The 8,791-nt window shown below is 36.3% G+C and overlaps 1 protein-coding gene across 1 annotated transcript in view; it reads right to left on the bottom strand.

Annotated features, from left to right (window-relative positions):
- The window catches only part of BAZ2B (bromodomain adjacent to zinc finger domain, 2B), a 426,507-nt gene that overhangs the window by 378,880 nt on the left and 38,836 nt on the right, over positions 1-8,791 (bottom strand). The window contains exon 3 of the mRNA XM_011947122.1: positions 5,175-5,280. The gene's annotated coding sequence lies outside the window, so the exon portion shown is untranslated. The remainder of the gene's footprint in view (positions 1-5,174; positions 5,281-8,791) is intronic.

Genomic DNA, 8,791 nt, shown 5'->3' with positions numbered 1-8,791 from the left:
GCAAGAGTGATATACATTAAGATAGAAAATAATTGGTAGCTATACAGGACATAAATAATTAATTCTTTCTAGAAGATACTACCTCAAATACTTTTTTTTTTTTTTTTTTTTTGAGACAGTGTCTCGCTCTGTTGCCCAGGCTAGAGTGCAATGGCACAATCTGGGCTCACTGCAATCTCTGCCTCACTGGCTCAGGGGATCTTCCAACCTCAGCCTTCCAAGTAGCTGGGACTACAGAGGCATGCCACCACGCCTAGCTAAATTTTTGTATTTTTTGTAAAGATGGGGTTTCACCATGTTGCCCAGGCTGGTTTCAAACTCCTGGGCTCAAGTGATCCACTGACCTTAGCCTCCAAAGTGCTGGGATTACAGGCATGCGCCACCATACCCAGCTGATTCATACTTTTAAAATACTAAGAACAGGCCAGATGTGGTAATCCCAGCATTTAGGAGGCCAAAGTGGGTGGATTACTTGATGTCAGGAGTTCGAGACCAGCCTGGCCAACACGGCAAAACCCCGTCTCTACTAAAATACAAAAATTAGCCGGGTGTGGTGGCACATGCCTGTAATCCCAGCTACTCAGGAGGCAGAGGCAGGAGGAGAATTGCTTGAATTCGGGAGGCGGAGGTTGCAGTGAGCCAAGATCGGGCCACTGCACTCCAGCCTGGGCAACAGAGCGAAGACTCCATCTGAAAACAAAACAAACCAAAACAAAACAAAACACACATGGACACAGAGAGGGGAACATCACACCCCGGGGCCTGGTGGGGGTTGGGGGGCAAGGGGAGGGATAGCATTAGGAGAAATACCTAATGCACGTGGAGCTTAAAACCTAGATGATGGGTTGATGAGTGCAGCAAACCACCATGGCACATATATACTTATGTAATAAATCTGCACGTTCTGCACATGTATCCCATAACTTAAAGTATAATAAAAAAAATTAAAAATAAAACTAAGAATAATTTTCCCATTTCTAGATTGCAAAGACTTTTCTCCTGGTTTTTGTTTTTTTTTTTCCCTCAGCGATTTACAGTGTGAGGCTTTAGGTTAAAGTTTATAGTTCATTTTGAGTTTTTTTCTTCAATATAAGATGGAATTAATAATAATTTCTCCCTCACTTTGGCAGTCAATTATATCAACATTTTATTGAAAGGACTCTCCAGCCAGGCATGGTGGCTAACACCCATAATCCCAGCACTTTGGAAGGCCAAGCCAGGTGGATCACTTGAGGCCAGGAGTTTGAGACCAGCCTGACCAACATGGTGAAACCTCATCTCTACTAAAAATGCAAAAATTAGCCAGGCATAGCAGCACATGCCTGTAATCCAAGCTACTCAGGAGTCTGAGGCATGAGAATTGCTTGAACCCAGGAGGCAGAGGTTGCAGTGATGTAAGACTGTGCCACCGCATTGCAGCCTGGGTGACAGAGTGTGACTGTTTCAAACATAAATAAATAAATAAATAAATAAATAAATAAATAAATAAATAAATAAAGACTCTATTCCCTCACTAAATTATCTCGGCATCCTTGGTGAAAATCAGTTAATTATATATGTGTGTGCCAGGCCTATTTTAAGATTTGATTCTGTTCCACTGTTCCACGGGCCTTTCATTTTGCCAATAACAGATAGTTATGATTATAACTTGAAGTCTTGAAATCTGGATAGGTTCTCCAATTTTATCATTTTAAAAATAGGATTGTCTATTATTGCTTTTTTGCTTTTGTGCATTTTCACATTGATTTTACCCTCAGCTTTTCATGTTCTCTCAAAATGGTCTACTGAAATTTTAATTGAAATTATATTAATTTTATTAATCAATTTCATTAGAAGCAACATGTCAACAATCTTGAGTGTTGTAATTCATGAACGTGGTATATCTAATAAATTCAGTCATTCAAAAATTCTCTCATCAGTGTTTTATAGTTTTCTGGGTAGAGATTGTAGATGTATTTTGTTATATTTATTCCTATTATTCTTTTGATGAAGTTTTAAAAAAATACCAATTGTCTGCTACTAGTATATAAAATATTCAACTCACTTTATATTAACCTTATATTCTTTAACATTGTTAATTCATTCATTTGTTCTAGTAGCTGCTTTTGCAGAGGGACTGTTTACTTTGTCCTTTAGGATCTTTATACACATTATTGCTGTTATTCTTTTGCCCTAATGCAATGTCTAGAGCATTTGTTACAATGTTAAATATAAATGGTGAAAGAGGTCATTAGGTCATTCTTTCCATGTTTATTTTTTTATTTTATTTTATTATTTTTTGGAGACGGAGTCTCTGTCGCCCAGGCTGGAGTGCAGTGGCCCGATCTAGGCACACTGCAAGCTCCGCCTCCCGGGTTCAGGCCATTCTCCTGCCTCAGCCTTCGGAGTAGCTGGGAGGACAGGCGCCCGCCACCGCGCCTGGCTAAAATTTTGTATTTTTAGTAGAGACAGGGTTTCACCGTGGTCTTGATTTCCTGACTTCGTGATCTGCCTGCCTCGGCCTCCCAAACTGCTGGGATTATAGGCGTGAGCCACGGTGCCCGGCCCATTCTTTCCATGTTTCTAATCCTTGGAGTAATATATTCCATCTTTCACTGCTATGTATGATATTAATTGGGGGTTTTCCAGTATATACCCCTTTTCAGGTTAAGAAGTTCCCTATTATTCCAAGTTTACTGAGTTTATATAATGAATGTATGTCTAATTTTGTCTATTGCGTTCTCTTTTATCTCAATCATTAGGTAGGTACATGTTTATTTTGTTTTTCTTTTCAAATAATCAGATACTGGTTTTGTCAGTTTTCTCTCATCTGTTTTTTGGGTGTTGGATTTCTGTTCTTATCTTTATTCCTTCTTCCTTCTACTTAGTTTAGGTTCAATTTGCTTTTCCTAGTCTAGCTGCTTAAAATCTCAGGTCATTAATTTTAGCGCTTTGTTTTCTAATTTAAGAAATTGAGGCCGGGCGCCGTGGCTCAAGCCTGTAATCCCAGCACTTTGGGAGGCCGGGACGGGCGGATCACGAGGTCAGGAGATCGAGACCATCCTGGCTAACATGGTGAAACCCCGTCTCTACTAAAAGTACAAAAAAACTAGCCGGGCGAGGTGGCGGGCGCCTGTAGTCCCAGCTACTCGGGTGGCTGAGGCAGGAGAATGGCGTGAACCCGGGAGGCGGAGCTTGCAGTGAGCTGAGATCCAGCCACTGCACTCCAGCCCGGGCGACAGAGTAAGACTCTGTCTCAGAAAAAAAAAAAAAAAAAAAAAAAAAGAAATTGAAATGGGCTCACACCTGTAATCCCAGCATTTAGGGCGGCCGAGGCAGGCTGATCCCTTGAGGTCAGGAATTTGAGATCAGCCTGGACAACATGGCGAAACCCCATCTCTACTAAAAATGCAAAACGTAGCCGGGTGTGGTGGTGCATGGAAGCAGGAGAATTGCTTGAACCTGGCGGGAGGTTGCAATGAGCTGAGATCGTGCCACTTTATTCCAATCTGGGCAACAGAGCAAGAGACTCCATCTCAAATTTAAAAAAAAGAAAAAAAAAAAAGAAAGAAATTGAAGCTATGTTACCCTTTAAGCACTGCTTTATCTACATTCCTCAAATTTTGATCTGTTGTATTTTCATTATCACTGCCTTCAAAGTATTTTCTAATTTCCTTTTTGCTTTCTTCTTTGTCCTATTTTTTATTTGGTGGGGGTGTTAAGTTTCAAAATATTTGGTATTTTCCTATCTTGTCATTGATTTTTAATTCCGTTGTGGTAAGAGAACAAACTGCATAATTTCATTCCTTTTACATTTGTTGTTTTGTTTTATTGTCTATCATATGGTCTCTTTGAGAATATAGCGTGTGAACACACAAAAAAATATGTGTTTGGCAGTTATTTAGGTATAGTATTCCAAATGTATCCATTAGATCAAATAGGTTCAAATCTTCTATGTCTTTACAGATTTTTTTTAGTTGTTCTATCAATTACTGAGAAGGAAGTGTTAAAATCTTCTACCATGATCTCAATTTTTGCTTCATGTATGTTTAAGTTGCTGTTACACAGGCATTTGTGATTATGTTTTCTCAAATTGTGCCTTTTATCATGATGAAATATCACTCTTTACCTCCGATAATACTCTCAATCTTAAAAGCGATTTCATCTGATGTTAATATAGGTGCTTCCTCTTTTTATGCTGTTTACCTGGTATAATTTTGTCTATTCATTTACTTCCAACATATTTGTATTTTTAGGCCTAAGATAAATATTTTGTAGGAAGTACAGTTTGTTCTTTCATTTATATCTGCTCTAACAATCTACCTTTACAGTTTAGTATTTAGACGTTTAATATTTAATGTGATTATTGTTATCGCTGAATTTCATTTAATAATTTTATTACTTGGCTCTATTATCTCTATGTGTTGTTGCAGTAGTTCCTGTTGTTCTTTCTTTCCTCTTTTTTTTTTTTGAGATCGAGTCTTGCTCTGTCACCCAGGCTGGCGTGCAGTGGTGTGACCTCGGCTCACTGCAACCTCTGCCTCCCAGGTTCAAGTGATTCTCCTGCCTCAGCCTCCCGAGTAGCTGGGATTACAGGCATGCACCACCATGCCTGGCTAATTTTTGTATATTCACTAGAGATGGGATTTTACTGTGTTGTCCAGGCTGGTCTCAAACTCCTGACCTCAAGTGATCCACCCGCCTCAGCCTCCCAAAGTGCTGGAATGACAGGCGTGAGCTACTATGACCAGCCTCTTTTCTACTTTTTAGAAAGATAATTTAAATACTCCTTAGTACGGCATTTTAACCATTCTATTGGCTCATGAACTGTACCTCTTTGTATTTTATTTTTAGCGATTTCTGTAAGGATCACAATATACATCTCTAATCTTTCAGAGTTCAAGCAGACCACTATATCTCTTCTCTTCATGTAAAATATATACACCCTGTAAGCACATAGGTCCCTTTAATCACCTGCCCCCTTGCCACATACCATACATTGTTATAGTTTTATGTATTTTATAGTAGTCGTATAAATTACTTTTATTGTATATTAACAATGTAAATACGTATTAATCTACATACACTGAAAACTCCAAAACTCCAATGTTATAATTTTGTTTCAAATACCCAAAGGTCATTTTAAAGGACTTAAGAGGATAAAAATAGTCTTTTATTTTTATCCAGATATTTACCATTTCTGATGTTCTTCATTTGCTCCTGAAGATCCAAGTTTTCTCTTACTATCATTTCCTGTTCACTTGAAGAACTTCCATTATCATTTCTTGTAGTATAGGTCTGCTGGAGACAAATTTCTCTTAGTTTCCCATTTGTAAAATTGTCTTAATTTTGCCATCATTTCTGAAGGATACTTCCACTGGACACAGAATTCTGGAATGACTGATTTATTGTTTCAAGTTTTAAGATGATTTATACTGTCTTCTGGCCTCTACGTTTCCTGACGAAAAAATGTTGGTCTTCAAATTATTGTTCTTTGGTATGTAAAGCAAACATTTCTCTGTCTGCTTTCATAATTTTTTCTTTATCTTAGGTTTCAGATTATAAGTGTGTCTAGGCCTGCTTTTCTAAGAATAGTACTCATGGTTCTAAACTACACCTCAATATGCCTCATCCCTTGATTTTGTCAGGTCAAATATATTGATCCTTTAAATCTGGCCCTCCCTTACTATCTTCACTCATAAGCTGTCAAGGTTGATGTTCAGAACTGCTGACTTACTGGTTAATGTTTTATAATTCATTTGGGTCACTGGAGCTCCTTGCAATACTTTTGTTCTCCCAAAGAACCATTTCAAATTAAAAAAAAAATGCATGCAAGAGTGATATACATTAAGATAGAAAATAATTGGTAGCTATACAGGACATAAATAATTAATTCTTTCTAGAAGATACTACCTCAAATACTTTTGAAAGTGAACCCAGAGAGGCAATGTTTTTAAAATGAGTTTAAATACAAATATCTCAATTTTAAAAATAAGAGATCAGGTACAACAGTTATTTATTGGGATGATTTCACCAATTAGACAAAAAATAATAATTGTCCCATCCTGCTGAAGTTTTCAGAGGCCTGGTCAGTCAATAAATATGAACTCTTTCTGCTCAGGAATACTCAGTATATTAGTCAAACTAGCAGAAATAGTTTATGTATTCTTAGTAAATAACCTGATATATTTATATAATGAAGACCAAACACTAGAGATGCTTAAGCTAATGGCCTTTCAGATTTGGATAGCATGTTGTTTTTCCCTCTAATGGCCACTTCTCATGGATATATAATTTTTAATCATATCAACAAATTCCTTTATAAAACAACTAATCCTAACTGTATGTAATATTGGTCCACAACTCTTAGAATAGTTCTCTTGGGAGCTGCTCAAGAATACAACCCTGTTGTCAAACTTTAGCGTGACTTGAAAATTCTTCACCTCATTTTCATCCCAGAAACATTTTGCTTCTTTTTTCCTTTGTGTACATATTGTTATGTTATATTAGGCATTATTATTTCATTTTCCATATAAACATTCTAAACTTTTGTATAAAGTTTACATTAGGCATTACTATTTCATTTTCCATATAAACATTCTAAACTTTTGTATAAGATGTAAGAATAGTTTTCTAGTTGCAACAAAATAATAATTTTGCTTTAGAATATAAGCCTGCTTATAATCAGTTGAGACAATTAGGATTTATGTACACATTTCAAAAATGTTGAAGAGGAAGTGGTGTCAACAACCATGAATGTATTTAAGGATTTTATTTTAGCTAATTTATACCAGTCAGTCGCATAAACACACAAATTGTAATGTTTTAGTTGTTAAATCCAATGGATCTCACCCACATAAACGATGTTCAACAATGGCCAATATTGTCTTTTTCTTCCCCATAAATCTCCCAAGTTGGAAAGGTAAAAAGAAGAAGACAAAACTATGAAATTTTCATGAAAATAGAAAGTAAACAACACCACATCCTGTACAGAATCCTGGGGCCTTAGAATCCTCATGGAAATACAGTTGCCAGTGATGCTAACCAGAGTGAAGGTTTTTCCAGATATAAGCAGCATCTACTTTATACTTTTGGAGAGAGGGAGGTGTTACGGCTTCCTGACTCCTCCTCCTGAATAGACAGAAGACCAGTGAGGAAGAATAAGATTCTAAAAACTGACAAGTAGAGATTTAGAAATTTAGTAAGCAGTAAAGGGCTTATCTCAGAAGACTAGAGGAAAAATGGACTTTCAAATAAATAATGTTGGGATAACTAGATAGCTATTTGGAAAATGATATATCTGGATCAATTTTGTACACTATACATATGCATACACCCCAAGTAGACCTAAGTTCTAAATGTAAAGTATGAAATGATACCAAGAGTGAAAGAAAACATATATTAATTTCTTTATAACTTAGGTATTGAGAAAGACTTTATATATATGACTCAAACTCCAGATTCATTAAAAGAAAATATTGACAAATCTGTTACATAAAAATGAAAAACTTCTGCATGGCAAAAAACATCGTAAGTAAAGTCCAAAGACAAATGATAAGCAGGGAGGAAATACTTGCAACATAAACTACAAGTAATAGGCTAATATTCCTAATATATAAAGAACTCTTAGATAACCAATTAAAAACTCTAAAATCCCAATAGAAAAACAGGCAAAAAAATTAAACAGATGATTCAGAAAAATAATATGAAATGGCTCTTAAACATATGAAAATACATTCAGCTTCACTTTCACGAGGCAAATGCAAATTAAAACTACACTAACATAACATTTCTCACTTTTAGACCAGTAAAAACTCCAAAGTTTGACAATTACTCTGTTGGTGCAGCTGTGAGGAAATAGGAACTTAACCATTGCTGGCAGGATATAAAATGCTATAATCTCTATAGGGAAGAATTTGGCAATGTCAAACAAAACTACAAAAGTGTTTATCCTTCGATTTAACAATTCCATTTCTGGAATTTACCCTGAATATACAACTCTAAATGTATAAAAATATGTATGCACAAAGTGATGAATTGCAGCATTATTTGTAATTGCAAAACACAGGAAAAATACATAAATGCTTTTACATTAGTAGGTTAAACTATGGACACCCACACACTGTACATCACAAATTATGTAGCTGTAAAAAAATAATGAAGATCTCTAAGAACTGATAAAAATATATCCAGGATATATTAGCCAAAAATCAAATAAATCAAAACTATAAAAAGGTACATAGAGTAGCTGTCTTTTTTGAAAGAAATAAGAATAATATATAATTACATAGGAAGATAAACATATTTTCGCGCACACACAGAATGAAAACCAAGAAGCAAAACAAACAAACAAACCCTCTAGAGGAATGACAACCAGAAATGGAAAAAACTAGTTATCTAAAGCAGGTGAGTGAAAGAGCGACAGAAGAGGGAATGACAGTTCATTGATTACATATTTTTGTACAGTTTTTATTTAAGAACATTTAAGAGTAAATGATATAATTAATTTTTTTTTAATTTAAAAGAACGGGGACATCAGATGCAGTGGCTGATACTTGTAATCCTAAGCACTTTGCAAGGCTGAGGTAGGCGGATTGCTTGAGCCAAGGAGTTCAAGACCAACCTGGGCAACATGGTGAAACCTTGTCTCTACAAAAACTACCTGAGTGTGGTGGCATGTGCCTGTAGTCTCAGTTACTTGGGAGTCTGAGATAGGAGGATCAGCTGAGCTCACTAAGTGAGGGCAGCAATAAGCTGTGATCACACCATTGCACTCCAGCCTGGGCAACAAAGTGAGACCCTGTCTCAGAAA

This window comes from Colobus angolensis, unplaced genomic scaffold (genome assembly GCF_000951035.1).
Source record: "Colobus angolensis palliatus isolate OR3802 unplaced genomic scaffold, Cang.pa_1.0 Scaffold259, whole genome shotgun sequence".
NCBI classification, from domain to species: domain Eukaryota; kingdom Metazoa; phylum Chordata; class Mammalia; order Primates; family Cercopithecidae; genus Colobus; species Colobus angolensis.
This window is presented reverse-complemented; position numbering and strand designations above follow the sequence as displayed.